Consider the following 14,921-nt stretch of genomic DNA (forward strand, 5'->3'; position numbering starts at 1 on the left):
AGCGCGCAGCGGACGCCAGCACGCCCCGTGCGCGTGGGCGGGTGACGCAGCACGCACACACCTGGGAGGGCACGGCGTGAGGGGGCGGGGCTACGCGCGGAAGGCGCGAAGAGGGGAGCGAACCACCTGAAGTGTGGGGGGGGATTGAGGGGAGGACGCGGTGCGGGCGCTGTCAGTTCGAGCCTAAAGGAGGGGTTGCACCCCCCCCCACTACAAAATGGGCTCTACCGAGAGGGGGCGGGGCCTGATTGATGATTGACTGCTGATTCAGCCAATGAGCCCTCGAGCTGAGGAGAAGGGCGGGCTGCGGTGGCAGCCTTAAGATCTACCTCAGATCTGCTGTGGCAGCGAGGTGTTGTGTCTGTGGTGGGGAGGTATACTGTAATGTTCTGAAGCAGGTGATTAAGAAGGCTCTGGTGTTATAGAAACACCTGCTCCAGCTGTAATATCCATCGTATCTAAGCTGCCCTGCGTGGCTGTGGTACTTGGGGGCTGAATGGGAGCAGGGCGGCCTGTGAGGCTCCCTGTGTTGTGTGGGTATGAGCAGTATATGGTCAGGCCGTAAATAAAGTGCTCATTTGGGCTTTATATGCCCTCAATGTACTTCAATTAGCATCAATTCAATTAGCATCACACTCATGTCTTTTAAGGTAACACCCAGGTGTTGTGAGAAGTGCTGATAGGAGAAGCTATTTTCTCTATTGAAAATAGAGAAAAACAATAAAAAAATAGAGAAAACAATATTGAAAATATTGCAAATATATTGAAAATAGAGAAAATATTGTTGTGTTTTCTCTATTGAAACCTTCAGCCATAACATGCACGTGAACGTTGGTTTTTTAAGTGACTTTAATTCTGTTCTTGCTTTTGTTGCAGGGTAAAGCTTGGAATGGAAACAACATCTGCCACATTTAAAGCTTTGAAGCTGAAAAGATTGAAATGAGGATTGGGAAAGATTTCAATGCTCTGAGTACAGGAGGGGGAAACAAAGATGGAGAGAATACAGGACTCACTGCATCTACTTCCATATGGTTTGTGTTCACGTTGAGCTTGAAGCTATGAAGGAACAGACTTAGCAGTAGGTAATCATAGATGTATCTTAATTCATTAAAGTAGGTTAATTAAGCAAAAAAAAAAAACAAGAAAAAATAAATTTGGTTGTAAATTTACAACTGTCAAATCAGCTACAATTTAATGTGGTGGCATCAAGGTAAGTAAGTGTACACCCATATATAATTTCATACAGTACATTGAGACTTTTGATTCCTGAAGTTGAATCACAGCTACATTAAACCCACTTGTAGTGTGACTATAAAGCATCCACAGGTGAACTGAATTGATATTTCCTTAAAACCAGAAATGATCTGGTTTGTAATTCAGAGAGAAGCATATCTGAATAAACAGGAAGTCTTATTTGAAAATGGGATCTGCTTTGAAGATTGTATTTATAAGACCAGGCAGGTTGTTTTGTATGGACATTTTTAATGAATAAACAGACCATTCTTGCAACATTTATCCAGTTTACAGAATCATCAGGTTTGGAAATCAATCAAAGCTTTGATGTGCTACTGTATTTTTTTTCCCCTGGCATAATAGGGATGCTTTTAAAGATAAATCGTTTGGAAAACTAGTTGAAGACTATGGACTCTGTTTTCTCTGTGCTATCAGAAGGTTAATTTGGCTTTTGCTTTGAATGCAGCAGCCCCGTTGTGTTCGTGGGCAGGAACGTGCTGCTGTCTGAGGTGCTGAAGCCAGAGAGCCGACAGGGGGTCCTGGAGATCCCCACATACCCCACATTGTGCCCGGTGCCCCCATTACACAAGTCAAAACTACACCCCCAGTGAGTAGAGTAGGAAGACTGCAGTTCACATGGGTGTATTTGACGAGGGGTTTAAGTTGGGCTGTTGATGTTTTAAAAAGAGAGACTGTAATTAGTCTTTACAGCAATACAGAAGCATGGCTTGTAAGAAAGATGCATTTGAATTTCATGGCATTAATGCTTAGTGGTAGGCCACTGCATTCTGGAAATACTTTGAACAGCTTTGGTATTTTTGAAGATAAGCATGTTTGCAGTCTACACTGCAGTGCTTCCTGGATGATATTTTATTTGTGTAAGCATTATTTTGTGAAAGTTTTACCTTCAAATCTGGGCTAATGCAAAGAGGTGGCACTTGGATTTGTTGGTCTTTATTGTTGTGCATCCAAGATGAAATTGAAAAGGGTAACGCTCTAAAAACAGGAACAGATTATCTAAGAATGATGATGCTTCACTGTTTTTATGTATTATTAGTATCTAGAATTCACAGGACGTGCTTAGCCATAAGAAGCCATCCAAGAGAACTAACGTGAGTGAATTCAACTTGTTAGAAAGATTCTTTCTGCTTGCTTGCTTGGAAGTTTACAGTGATTATCTTGAAGAGGTGATAATAGAGATCCCTGATAATTGTAAGTGTAAAACAGAAGCATACAGCAGTTTAGCTGTTGGTAGAAATAATGCATTCGTGACTCAAAATAGTTGGCTGTGCCAGAAGATTCTCCTTGAAATTAATTTCCGTTCCAACGCATGCTATCACTGGGGTTTGATAACATCCTCCATTCAGGACTGTGCAAGAGAAAGCTGAAATCAAGCTGTGATGAAAAGGAACGAACTGATTGGTCTCTGCAAACTCCGAGCCATGGAGATAGTGTTAGAAAGCGTCCTGATGACGTGAAGGGTTGAAAGCCAATCAAATGGAGTGTGAGGAATCTGCCAAACTGCTATTTCAGATGACAGAGCCGGCTAAAGAAGCCGTGTATTTTTATCCTGGGAGACGACAATTCAGATTAGGGGAAAATAAACATGAAGTTGAAATCAGATTTTCTTGGCACAGCTCTTAAGGGGTGCTTGCACATTACATATCTGATGATATTGTCTCTGTAATAAGTACCATGGTTATGCAATATGTTAACGTACTATAAAATGAGAAATACAATCCATTAATTTATTATGCCTATTTAATCACTTTATCTTTGTGTCTGCTCTGTTATTTCTACGTATCTGCATTTTAACATCAATTTCTTCATTCTTGTTTAATGTAGCTCATTTTAAAGGTTCTTAATTTTCTGTCTGCTTTTGCCTGTTGCTTTCCTCGTTTTTTAGATATTCAGATGAAAATCCCATGCAATAACCAATTACTCAAGTGATCTATCTTTTGTTTTTTAACAGTGCACCAGAAATGCAGCAACAAAGCCCAGATCTTTGAAGGCTCTGAATTCGCTGTTCCATTGCAGATATTACAGTTCTGCTCAGCTACCACAAGAGGGACGTAGAAGGAAAGCTAAGATAGCCCAGGAGAAAAAAAAGAAAGCAAATCGAAAGAACAGTTTCATGCAGGTTCTTAGCAACATACGTTTTGCTTTTGTTTAGAAGGATCTTCTGGGATCATTACACTTCTATAGTTTCCTCCACCCCTAATAAACTTTAAAAGCTCTATAGACCGTAGAAAATGTGTTAATAAGCATTAATAGCTAAAATGGATCTTTTCCCAGAACTCCATAACCTTTCCTTGGCGTTTTCCTGCTGGAATGTCTTTAGCAGAGTTGGGACAGGGTGTGGTTGGGCTGGCTGTGTTTTTGTTCCATCTCTAGCTATTGGACCAACAAAAACTGCAGCGTTTAGTAGGCATATGGGCAAGAAGGTTATGGAGCTATTTTTGTTTATTTCTATTTAATTTTCACAAATTAATGGGCGATGATGCACATGTCCTGAGATCAGAGCTCATATAAATGCCTTCGTGAAACAAGAGGACCATAAAAACCTTCTAAGTAAATACTGAAGGATTTATTGGACTATTGTGGCATTAAAAAGCCCAGTCTTAGCACGCAGTAGATTGAAAGTAATGCACATGTATATTTTGGGATCTGCATCCTATTAATGCCTGATGTCAGTAAAGCTTCAGCCATTGTGAGGCAGAGGCATAATTAGTTGGGCATGTGGCTTCATCTGAGCAGTAATACTGGAAGAAAGGGCTGTTCTGAATAAGATGGATTTTTCTTTAAATTATGATCATTATAATTTTATGAACTTCAGTCCTTAATGCTTAAATTTGTATAACAAGTATTTTAACATCACATTAGAAGATCCCTGTCAAGTGATACTAGATTGAACAGCCTTCTTTAAAAAGCCCTTTAATCCCCAAAAATGCTTTCACAAGCTGAAAGCACATCAGAGAGGTATTATTGTGTGAATGTAAAAATTTCCCTAAGGTGCCAGGAATCTGAGTGCACCAGTAAATGCAACCCAGCTTTGATTACAAGAGTATAAATAACATGGTATTGAAAACTCACAGAAAAGGGGCTATCACTCATTGCCAGTGGAATCTGAATACTTTTATCCTTCAGCAAAGTGTGTAATGTTTCTGTTTCAACCAATTTATTTGCAGGTTCAGCTGCACTGTGGCTATAAAAAAGTATTCCTGAAGCAAACTGGATGATGAGCACTTTAAAGCAATGGAGGAAAAGGAGAAGATCTTGACGTTTCTTCAGTGATCTCAGATAAAGAAGATACTTAGATATTAAGGTGACGAAGGGCATATAAAGATAATAGCAACATATGAAACTAGCTATAAACTCTGGGCAACAAACCAGTTTTCTTTCTCTGTCTAAGCTAAGTGGATAGTAAAAAGCTGATAAACCATGAAAATGTAATTTGATGTTGAAGGAGGATTTAAAAATCCTTTAGCTCAGTAGAAAATTGGAAATCCTTCCCCTCAAAATGTATTAAAATGCCTTTTACCTCTTGTTCCTTGTAAATAGCTGAAGTGTGTGGTCATCCTAAACAATGCCACGTTAGCACCGAATCTGACTTCATTCAACATATGTAGGGGAAACATCTTTTTTAAAACAGAGCTTCTGGGTTTTTTTTATTGCAGTTTTTGCTTGCAAAAAGTATTAGGTGAAATGAGCCACTTCTCTTTAACTGGCCACAGATGTCAGATTGCTCACAAAAAAGCCTGGTTTTTAAAATCCAAGGAAAATACTTGGAAATAGCAGGTATATTCCTGAAGATATTTGAGAGTTGCTTATTAAGTTTGCCTTTTGTAGGAGTTCTGCAAGAAGCAGACTCATTACAAATACTCTGTTTCGAAAGGGGCATCATCTTTTCTTGAAGTGGGATTTCTTCAAAACCAACGTTGTTGTATCTCAGCTTGTAAATGAGTGTTGACTCTCTCGTTTAACTACAAAGAATGTACATGTTTCTTTGTTTAATTTCTGGCAGTTATCCTGGGCAGATGGAGGAGCAGTGAGGTTATTTTGGTATAATGTAAAATCCAGCACTTCTCAACGAGTTTTGATGTGTTTGAATTCTGTGGACTGGTGTCTCCCAGTGTCTTTTAGCAGAGAAAATAGAAGAGTGGTGCTTTTTCAGGTTATCCCCAGTGTCTTAATTGTATAAATACCTTGAGTTTTAGCAGTGTGATTTCTTATGTGATAACAGCTTGCTTTCCTCTCAAAGCATTACTGCTTTACAAACTTTTTCTTTTTTTCTTCTTCTTTTTAAACTTTTAGGGAAGGTAACTTGCAAGGAGTTAAATGTGAGGCTGTTTTTCCTAAAGAGTATATTAAGAGTTTGAGGGTTTTTTTGTGTCATAACCTGTTTTTTTCCTTCTCTAGCTCTTTAAATGAATAACTTACTTGCATTCTCTATATTTAAAGTAAATCCTTCCAAGCTAAACCTTCTTCCTGCTGTGGGAAAAGTCTGTTAATTTGGCGTTTGTCTTAAAAATGAAATAACGTAAGTAATCCAATAATTAGGTGCATTGCCCTCTGGGCTTTGTTGTGGGAGGGAGTGTGTCTAAACTTCTCTGATGGTTATACGTGTAAGAACACGTGTTTAGCCACATAATGTGGCTGCATGATTTAATGCGAGTGGTTCAGATTCCTGTTGGCCTAAACACCTGCATCCGAAATGGTCCTTGTCATGAAATAACAGCCATTTAGTTTTCTGCTCTCCAGCTCCTAAGGATTAACAGGTTTTCATGGACACCCCAGTTCTTTTTGATGTGAAATGCAGACTTTGACAACTGGGCCTTATCTTTCCATTGCCAACATTAAAGCTTCAGGAAACAGCAAGTATAGAACTTTCATGCAGTTGTAGCAGCTATAGGTAGGACAAGTAGTACAAACAGCTGCTTCTTTCTTGCTTGCCTGAAAAAGTTAAAAGTAAATCTAGAATTAAGGGAGACCAAATATGTTAGGTGTTGCAGTAGTTTTCCCCTGATTGAAGCCCTTCCATGAAAAACCTTATTTCTGATGTTTTGGGGTGAGTGCAGGGCAAAAAGAGGTTGGGTGCTGAACCAGTCTGGTTTCAGGATGGAGAAGCTTACTTGAAGCGGAAAGAATGTTTTCCTTGCAGCATCTTGTGGATTTGAAGAGGAACCAAGCCAGTACTGGAGGCAGGTCATGAATGGTTACTGTGTAGCTGTGTAATGCCTTCCCAGAACTCATGAGTTCCTTGGAAATGTACCCAGGCCACTGGTGGCATTCTGTCAAACAGTATATGAAAAGATCAAGAGGCTGGTGGGTCCCAGGTTTTAACAGCACTCCTGGGACTGAATGATTCCATTTATTATACTATCTGCTTCCTAAACGCAGTGGGCTTAAGGGGATTTGCTTCTATTTGCTTGAAAAAGAGTTTCCAAGTATCAGATTGATGATATGGAGTGTTTCCTATAGCTTCTTTGCATGCCCATGCTGGTTTTGCCTTTTTCAATGCAGTTTCATAGCCTGCTCCTCAGCTGCTAAGCCAGGGCAGAGGAAAAGCCATTTTCCCACCCCAGGCTGTTGTTGGTTGCTGGGACTTCCTCATGCTGACTGATTTAAGACCTGCTGACATGCCTTAGGAGCATCCACACCCTGATGGCATCACCTCGGGACCTTCTCTGGACCTAATCCAACCTGCCCTCTCTCTGCTAGGCTTCCAACAATGCTTCCAAATGGCTAACCTTTGCTTTTGGCTTTGCCCTGCCTCCTGCTTGAAGGGCAGCCAGTGTGACAATGAATGATTGGAAAGATTCTGGAAGTGCTATGAAAAAAGATGGAAGGAAAATGAGTCCTTTCTTCCTTCTCCATCCGGTGTCATGCAGACTGGCAGTTATCAAGTGGTGCCATCTGAGATTCATGATGAAGAGGCTAACATGGAAGTGGAATTTGCTTGGATTCCTGGACCCTGAGCAAGGTTCATGGCAACCCTTTGAACCCATCATGGAGTGTGGAAAGTGTGAACTGGGTCTGTTTGTACTAAAAATGAATTACCAGACTTAATTTATGGTCAAACAGGAGTTTTCAAATTGTTTTTCAGTTTCCATGAGTCCTATGTCATATGGAAGAAACCCAGAGCACAGAAACACCGTATGCAGTTGTTAGCAAATGTTATTAAGAAAAATGAAATCCTATGCCTTTATTTCAGCTATAGTATGAAGACTGAGCATAGGTGCTCTGGGAAGCTTGCTGGCAAATAAATGGCATTCCAATCCCAGACAAGATACTAACATATTAGGCCACTTTCTTGGCTGCAGGTTATTATATGACTTTACTGGAAGAAATTATTGCAAAAAGGATCTGAAAGTCTGCAAAGCAGTAATTCTAAGTAGCGCTTTGGTAATGATGTCATTTAAACAAGAAGTAATATTAAACATTGGGCAATGACCTTCTTTGGATCAAGAGCAACACAAGGCCACTAGCCAGAATGCAGAATTTCTGCAGCAGGAGAAGTTGCACAGTATAATAAAAGTCTTGTGCAAAGTCCAAAGTATGTAAGGTCAAGGTCAAAAACAAAAAGACCATGTTAGAATGACACTGAGGAGAGGCAGAATAAATAAGGCAGTATTTTCTATGACTGTGAAGGTTTGCAAGGAGATGGAGTGGAGGAAGCATTGTAATTCTAGCCATCTATTGTGTATATTTAAGATCAGTCTGTTAGTGTTCAAGTAAGAAACCAAATCATGGGTTAGCTGGAGCACTGGGAGAATGTGAATGATTGTTGTGATATCATATGAATCTTAAACTATTTGTTCTTTGGGAACTTAAATCCAGTTCTAACTTGCATCCACCTCTCTACTGAGAAAGCAGAAAGGCTGACATGAAACAAGGGACATTATTCTTAATGGATATGTGGAAATATCAGAAATGCCATCTACAAACTGTGTTACTGTGGGTTTTTTCTTAATGGAATGACCCATTATGGAACTACACATGGTCTGTATTGAAGGATCAAACTAAGGTATGGAGATTAACCCTTTGCTGTTATGTTTGTGTAGCTTTAACTCAGTTCATCTTTGAATAGCTGGAGTCCTGGTCAGCTTCTTAGGAGGCTCCACACACCTCACCCCTTTTTTCCCTCCTTGTATCACTCGTTCTGTGTTCCTTTAGAGGCCACCACAAAGCTCATCTGAAAAAAGAAGAAAGGGAGGGGGCACCTGCAGGAATAAATGGCAAAAGCTCCTGGTTTATAGCGAGGTTTAGAAGTGCAACTTGGATCTTCTTAGAACAGTTTCTCTTCCCGCTGTGTTAGGAGTAACTCCCAGATGTGACTTGAAGCCAGCAAATGATCTCAGGCAGTGAGATCAGATTTTGCTGAGTATACAGGGTTAGACATGTTCATTGCTCTCCTTCCAGAAGATCTCCTATCCAAACCATGCATTGACATTTGATTTTCTTGGGAACATTGGCCTTCACAGTAGCCTCTACAGCATTTGTGTATAGAAACCCACAGTTAACAATGTTGTCTCTTGCCTTGCCAGTTGAAAATTGCTTTTGTGATGTCTATTTATTCACCTGAGGCGTGGGGTTCCTGGAATTGTGTGTGCTTTCCTGGAAGATGTATTGGACAGTGTAATGGCTTGTGCAGAAAGCATTCAAAGACTGAAGCAATGTCAAGGAGAGACAAGGCAGCTGGACTTTAGGGAGAGCTCTCAGATTCCACTTTTATGATAGGTATTTCTCTGGTCATCATTGTTTCAGGAACTCAATGTCGCTTACACCCAAAGTGTTTTGGCTTGAATAAAGGTTAATGGAAGAAACCGAGTGCTGTGCTGGCCAAAAGCAATTGGCCTTTATTGAGGGAAGCATTGCAAAAATACAGAGGATCGAACTTCTAGTTTCCATGTGGAATTAGAATTAGCAAAATCTTGTGACTATTGCAATTAGATGCCATCTTTGGATGGAGCAAGTGGTTTAAGTGAAGCAGTGACTTAACTCTGAATCTTTACCCAGATCTTGATACTGAAAAATATCATGAAAAAGATTGATTTTGCTTTTATGGCTGTTTTTCAGACTTTGGGTGGGGTGAGCAAAGGGAATTGCCAGAAATCTCCAGAGCCAGTTCATTCCTCTGAGATTTCTGGTCTGATATTTTCTTGAAAACTCAGGAGGTTTGGATTATTCTCCAGACTCCATCTTTCTGGAGAGCTTCCCACTGCTTTTTAAGCCTGTGTACATGAATGCCATTTTTCCATTTCTCTAGGGGTGAAAATAAACCGTAGTCTGAATGATGCTGAATTTTCCTCTGAGTTTCAAAATGATGTACAAAGGAACACAAATTTCAAATAAAGCCAGTAATCTCCAATGTCTCAAAGCTTATGAAAGTAGAAAGGGCTTGTGAAAAAGAGATCTATGGTGAGTTGGGCTGACACTGTAGCATAGCAGGGAAAGCATGTGTTTAACCAGTCGTTATCTCCACAATCAGTGATAATGATGAAACAAGCCGTTCCATAAATGTTTCACAAACTGTTCACTTCAAGGCTGATAGGCTTCTTGAGTTGATCCTCTTGACTTGCACCTGCTAATAACTTCCTATGTAGTCTGGACAAGGTAACACAGGCATTCCCTTCAGCACTGAGAAAGCTGCAATTTGGATCATGTTCTTAAGTCATACCTGTGTGCTTTTGGGCCTGACTGGAGAGATACTTCTGCATGAGAACTGCTGAGTATTTAACACTGTTATCTAACCAAATGATGAGAGCTCAGCTGCCTGGATCTGTGCTATTATTTGTGTTTGAAAATTCATCTTCGTATTGTATGAGATCTCTCTTCTGAAGGCGACAAAGTGATCCTGCTTCTGAGGACGATACCTGTCCTCCCCCACCCCCGGAGCGTGGGCCTTGTGAACATCTTTGTCTATTCATACATATGACAGCTGTAATTATCTTTGACAGAAAGCCTGTGGAACACGTCAGGCAAACACTGGAAGTGGGGACAGCAGTGTGGAGAATGTTCTGCCTTGTGATGTGATGGGCTCTATCTAGAAGGCACTGGGTTTGTCATCCTCTGCTTATCCTTGAGGAGCTGGCATTCTTTTGTGGTCAAGATTTTGGGTGCAAGCAATGAGGGCATAAAAGGCAGTTTCCAGGAAGACGATTCATTTGTATTTGTTCAGAGTCTAACAGAAGTATTTAAGCAGTTGAAGTGAGATATAAGCAAAAAAGATTGAGAGGCAATGTTTTGCTTTACCACCATCATGAGAGGGAAAAAATTACTTTGTTTGTTTGTTTTTTAAGTTAAGGCTTTGCTATAATGATAACCACATATTCTTTTTTCATATTAAAGATTCTCATTTTTCCATATGAATAAAGAAGCCACTTTTAAATACAGCCTTGACAATCTGCAGGTTATTCTTATCTCTCTACTCTTCATGCCCTCCATGGATCTTGCATTCACCTTGATTCCCTGACAACTGAAGAAAGCATTCTCACTGTAATTCATAAAGGCTATTTTTCCACACTGCTCTTGTGTAAGAAAAGGTCAGTTTTCTCCTTGCAAGTATTAAACTATTCATACCAAAACCAAACTTAAGTGTGTATCCGCCTCCTGAAACAAGGAGCGTTACATTTCATGATCAACTTCTTTCTCCCCTTTCTCTGAACCATCTGGTGTTTTGAAGAATTGAGTTTGGAGGAAGCAATGCTCAGGCTTCTGACCTACTGCTTTCAGCATCCCTGTTGTCAGTGAAGGTGAAAGGGTGATTCAATTAATCTTTGGTGACTACCAAAGATTTCTTCCTCTGTGTACGATGTTAACTTAATTTTCACAGCTGAAAAAGTTTATGTTTCTTGCAAGAGCTGATTGCAGTTTATATTTATTTCAGGGTTCCATAACAGTGGTCTTTTAATCACCAGTGTCCTGAAAAGACCTGATTGCTTGGTACTGCTTTGCTTCTTTCCAGCTGTTAAATCACACTGGATATCATCCTCCTGGTTTTTGATGTTATTTGTATGTATGGACAGAGGTTTGTTCTTGTTTTTGGTGTTATTTTTTTTACAATGTAAACAGCAGAGCTAATTGCTATGGAGAGGTTATATGAAAATAAGCAAATAAGAAGAAAAAATGACCCCTGTTACAGTCAGTGAAAGTGGAAGTGTCAAGAGAGCTATCATTAATCTTAAATCAACACTTAGCAAAAAGCTACAACTTTTTACTGCCTGTATCCAGAAGGCTTGAACAGGTTTGCTTAATATAACTTCTGGCATGAAAATGGTTTTGATGTTCCCTTGAGATGTCCACAGAAAGGACAGCTTTGTGGTCTGCAGTTAGTAGGTCCAGCGCGTTGGAAAAGGTAACTTACCACTTCATACTTCTGAGGCAGAATAAACTGTGAAGTTCAAATTTTCTCTGTGGGTCTTTGGGATGAGACCACAGAAAGCACAGCTCTGTCTCCTGTGAACGGATGCTAACCATTCCTTGGCTCTCTCTCTGAAAAGCGTGGTTTTCTCTGGAGTCCCAAGCCAAATGTTCCTCTGTTTTTTTCTTATTCTGCTGTTCTGCACTCTGTTATATATTTGGCTGTGCTCTCCGTCCCAAAGGTGTCTATGTTCTGGTGGTATTAGGTATGAATAAGTTGTCAAGCTCTTTGGGATCTTCCTTGCTGAAAGGCACGATGGAAACTTGGTCTTTTTTTGAAGCTACATGGCTAAGGGCTAACAGTGTGTGCCAGCTTGTGGCTAGGAGGCAGTGATCTGAGGACAGCAAATTCCCATCTATGTAATACTTGTGTATATGATACAGAAATAGTGTTATTCATACACAGTATGTGCATTTATTTGTAGCTACTGAACTAATCATGTGTAGACAGCTCTAGCATCAGATCAAGGTAGAGTTCCAGGGCCCCTCATGTTGAGGATTCTGCCTGTGAAGGGGTTGATGCCAGACATTAGTTAGTTTTGGTAGGGTGATCAAAAGCAAGTCATTGCTCCCTAGGACAGGTCCCTGGGCTATTAAAAAGTGTACATACTGTCTGCCCACCTACGTGTGTGATCTCAGAGCACTGAGTACTTCCAGTCCCCTCAGTAATGAGACAATTCCTGTTTATACTATTGCTGAAGACCCCTGGATTACACAATAGGAAGATTTGACCAGGGAGATGGATTATATACATCATTTAGGGGAAAGGAAAAACCAGCCTGCTTACAAGAGCTTTTGTTTTTAAGGCTTGCCATCCCTGAGAGTTTTTGGAAGTGACTGAGCACATACGAGCAACGAGTGAAAGCAATCAGGAAAACTGTGTTATTGTCATTATGACTCTGGGAGGTGTCTTTTAGTAGCAAAACCCAAAAAGGGAGACCACAGCCAAAAGAGTTTTACTGCAAGAACTACATACTCCAAGCATTAATGATACTCCCAACAATAATTTCCAGCGAGACATGATGGCTTAACCATCGCATCAGTTTGCATCTCCCTTGGTCAAAACAGCCTTCAGTCTTCTTGTTCTTCTTTTTTTTTTCTTTTATTTTCACTTAATTATTCCCAGTTCCCTCAATGAGTCTGAGCTCCCACTGGCTCTTGAAGCAATAGTAGCTCATTGTTGCAGATGAGCTTAATCCAGTGTTAGAAGTCTTTATTGTCTATAATAGAAAATGGCATGAATAGTAAAGGAAAAAATGTGAGATGTTTCCTGTAAGGTTTTAACAACCCTCCTGGGTGCATGATTACAACATATGCTGGGGAATAGTTTTGAGCAGGGTGGCGGTGAGGAGAAGGAGCTCTGGCAGCAATTTACACCCCCATCTGTAAGCCTCGTTACAGCGAGCTGCTTGAGAAGGGAAAGATGGGACACAGCTCTTCCCAATCTGGACGTGCTTGTGCTTTTCAGTCCTTTGCCCTTCTGATTTGTCAGAGTTTGTCTCTGGCAGGCTTAAATGCGAGGCATAACGAAGCCGAATGAGGGCCAATATGAAATTTGTGGGTTTCCAAAAGCAATTTGCTTGGCCTCCTGCCCTCAGTTTTGTAAAGGGAGTTTTAGTTCCAGGTGTTTCGTTCTTTTCAGACAGCGCTATGATGACACCATGTCTGACGTATTTTGGAAGGGGGTTATCAGTGTGAGACCCAGGATTGGAGAATATCTGATGGTGCTGTGATCTGTCTGCAGATGACAACATTTTGGACGTATTTTGAATGAGGAACAATGCTCAGGGCGATTTTGCATTCAAGATCTCATATTTCAACCTTTCTTCACATAGACCTCAGACCTACCTTATAGATTTTTTCACCAGTCCTGTCACTGGCCTCATCTCCTACTGTTTCTTGGTGAGTTCTCAGATGGAGCTACCAGTAACCAAGTAATGCAGCAGTCTTCCTCAGAAGAATATTGTGGCAATGAAGACTGAAGCACTTGTTTTATTGGCTATTTAAGAGCAAAAATGGTGGAAAACCCTGAGTCCGTTCATGCTGGTTCTGCCTCTGGTGTTGGTTGAGGACTAAGAGTTAAGGATAAAACAAAGAGTTGGAATGTGTTTTCAGCTCATCTGCTTTCTATGTGTGAGTTCTCCCTCAGATGTTGGAAGTCATCTCGGCATCTTGCTTTCATTAACCATTTTCAGCTATTTCTGTACCCTATCTTCATGTTGTTGGTGTTTTCTCACGTTCTAAAACTCTTCGGAAATTGTTCAGGGTGAAAGTGATGTCCCCTGAAAACTCAGATTTGCATTCAGAAAGGATAAAAGAAATCAAATTCCTAATAGTGTTGCAGGAATAAGCAGGAAAGTTGACCCTTCTGAGCTCTGATCTTCAGGGATGGCCCCGCTTTCTGTACTGTAATGTGGTGACTTCCTCTCAGGGGACTTCCCTGTAACAGGGTGAGAATTGATTCGATGCTGTGGTTGTGGCCAATGTTATGTCATTCTGCTTATAGCCACAGTAGATTGCGTAACTGTTTTTTTAGTTCGTATAAATGACTTCACTGATATTACTCAAATTCCATCAGTAGAGTGGAAAACAAGGAGAATTAATGATGAAGTTAACGTAGTGCACAATGGAGCCATGTCCATTTATTATATTTTTGCAGGCTTGGTTTTCTGTCATTGCAATTTACCATTGATTAATTGAAAGAAACATTAAAAGTACTTATAAAAAGTCTTTGGTGACCTTCAGTATTTTGCTTCCCTAAGATATTTGAAGCTAAGAGACATAAACCAGATTTCAGCAAGCTGTAACTCTTCAAACAAGTCATGGAGCACGACCTTGAATGGATTATTGCATCTTGCACTGAATGAAGCACATGGAGAGGAGGTGAGGCTGTTACTCTGTACTGACTGATGGAGTTTTCTTACAGTATTTGTTTTGCTGTAGATGTTGATGTCAAATAGTGAATCTGCCTTTCCTCAGTCACTGGTGTTGTTATTTACATTACTTAGTTCCTACCTAAACATTGTTACCTTGGGGCCACAAATAGTTCTAAACATAAATCATTTAGGGATCCTGTTTGTTGAGACTGTGTTTTAGCAACAGATGAAATAACTGTTTGTACGTAATCAAACCATAAAATCATGTTTTGCAGATTTCTGAAGATAGAAGTTTGTTTTGGCTGGAAACACTCAGCAGAAGGGTAGGACAAGACTAATGATTCTGCTCACTGCTGGGCATCAAACTTCACTGTCCAGCCCTTTCCACAA

General features: G+C 40.4%; 1 long non-coding RNA gene across 3 annotated transcripts; it reads left to right on the plus strand.

Moving 5' to 3' along the window:
• The first annotated feature begins 143 nt into the window (after positions 1 to 143).
• LOC107325361 lies at positions 144 to 14,409 on the plus strand. Of its 3 annotated transcripts, none has more exons than XR_004305458.1 (5): positions 144 to 398; positions 877 to 1,082; positions 3,206 to 3,373; positions 4,422 to 4,558; positions 13,400 to 14,409. It is a non-coding gene; the product is annotated as an uncharacterized LOC107325361 (long non-coding RNA). The 3 variants fall into 3 exon arrangements; XR_004305457.1 differs by lacking the exon at positions 13,400 to 14,409 and adding an exon at positions 6,757 to 10,628; XR_004305456.1 differs by lacking the exon at positions 13,400 to 14,409 and having other exon boundaries at positions 4,422 to 5,411.
• The last annotated feature ends 512 nt before the right edge of the window (positions 14,410 to 14,921 follow it).

This window comes from Coturnix japonica, chromosome 28, assembly GCF_001577835.2.
Source record: "Coturnix japonica isolate 7356 chromosome 28, Coturnix japonica 2.1, whole genome shotgun sequence".
Taxonomy (NCBI): Eukaryota; Metazoa; Chordata; class Aves; order Galliformes; family Phasianidae; genus Coturnix; species Coturnix japonica.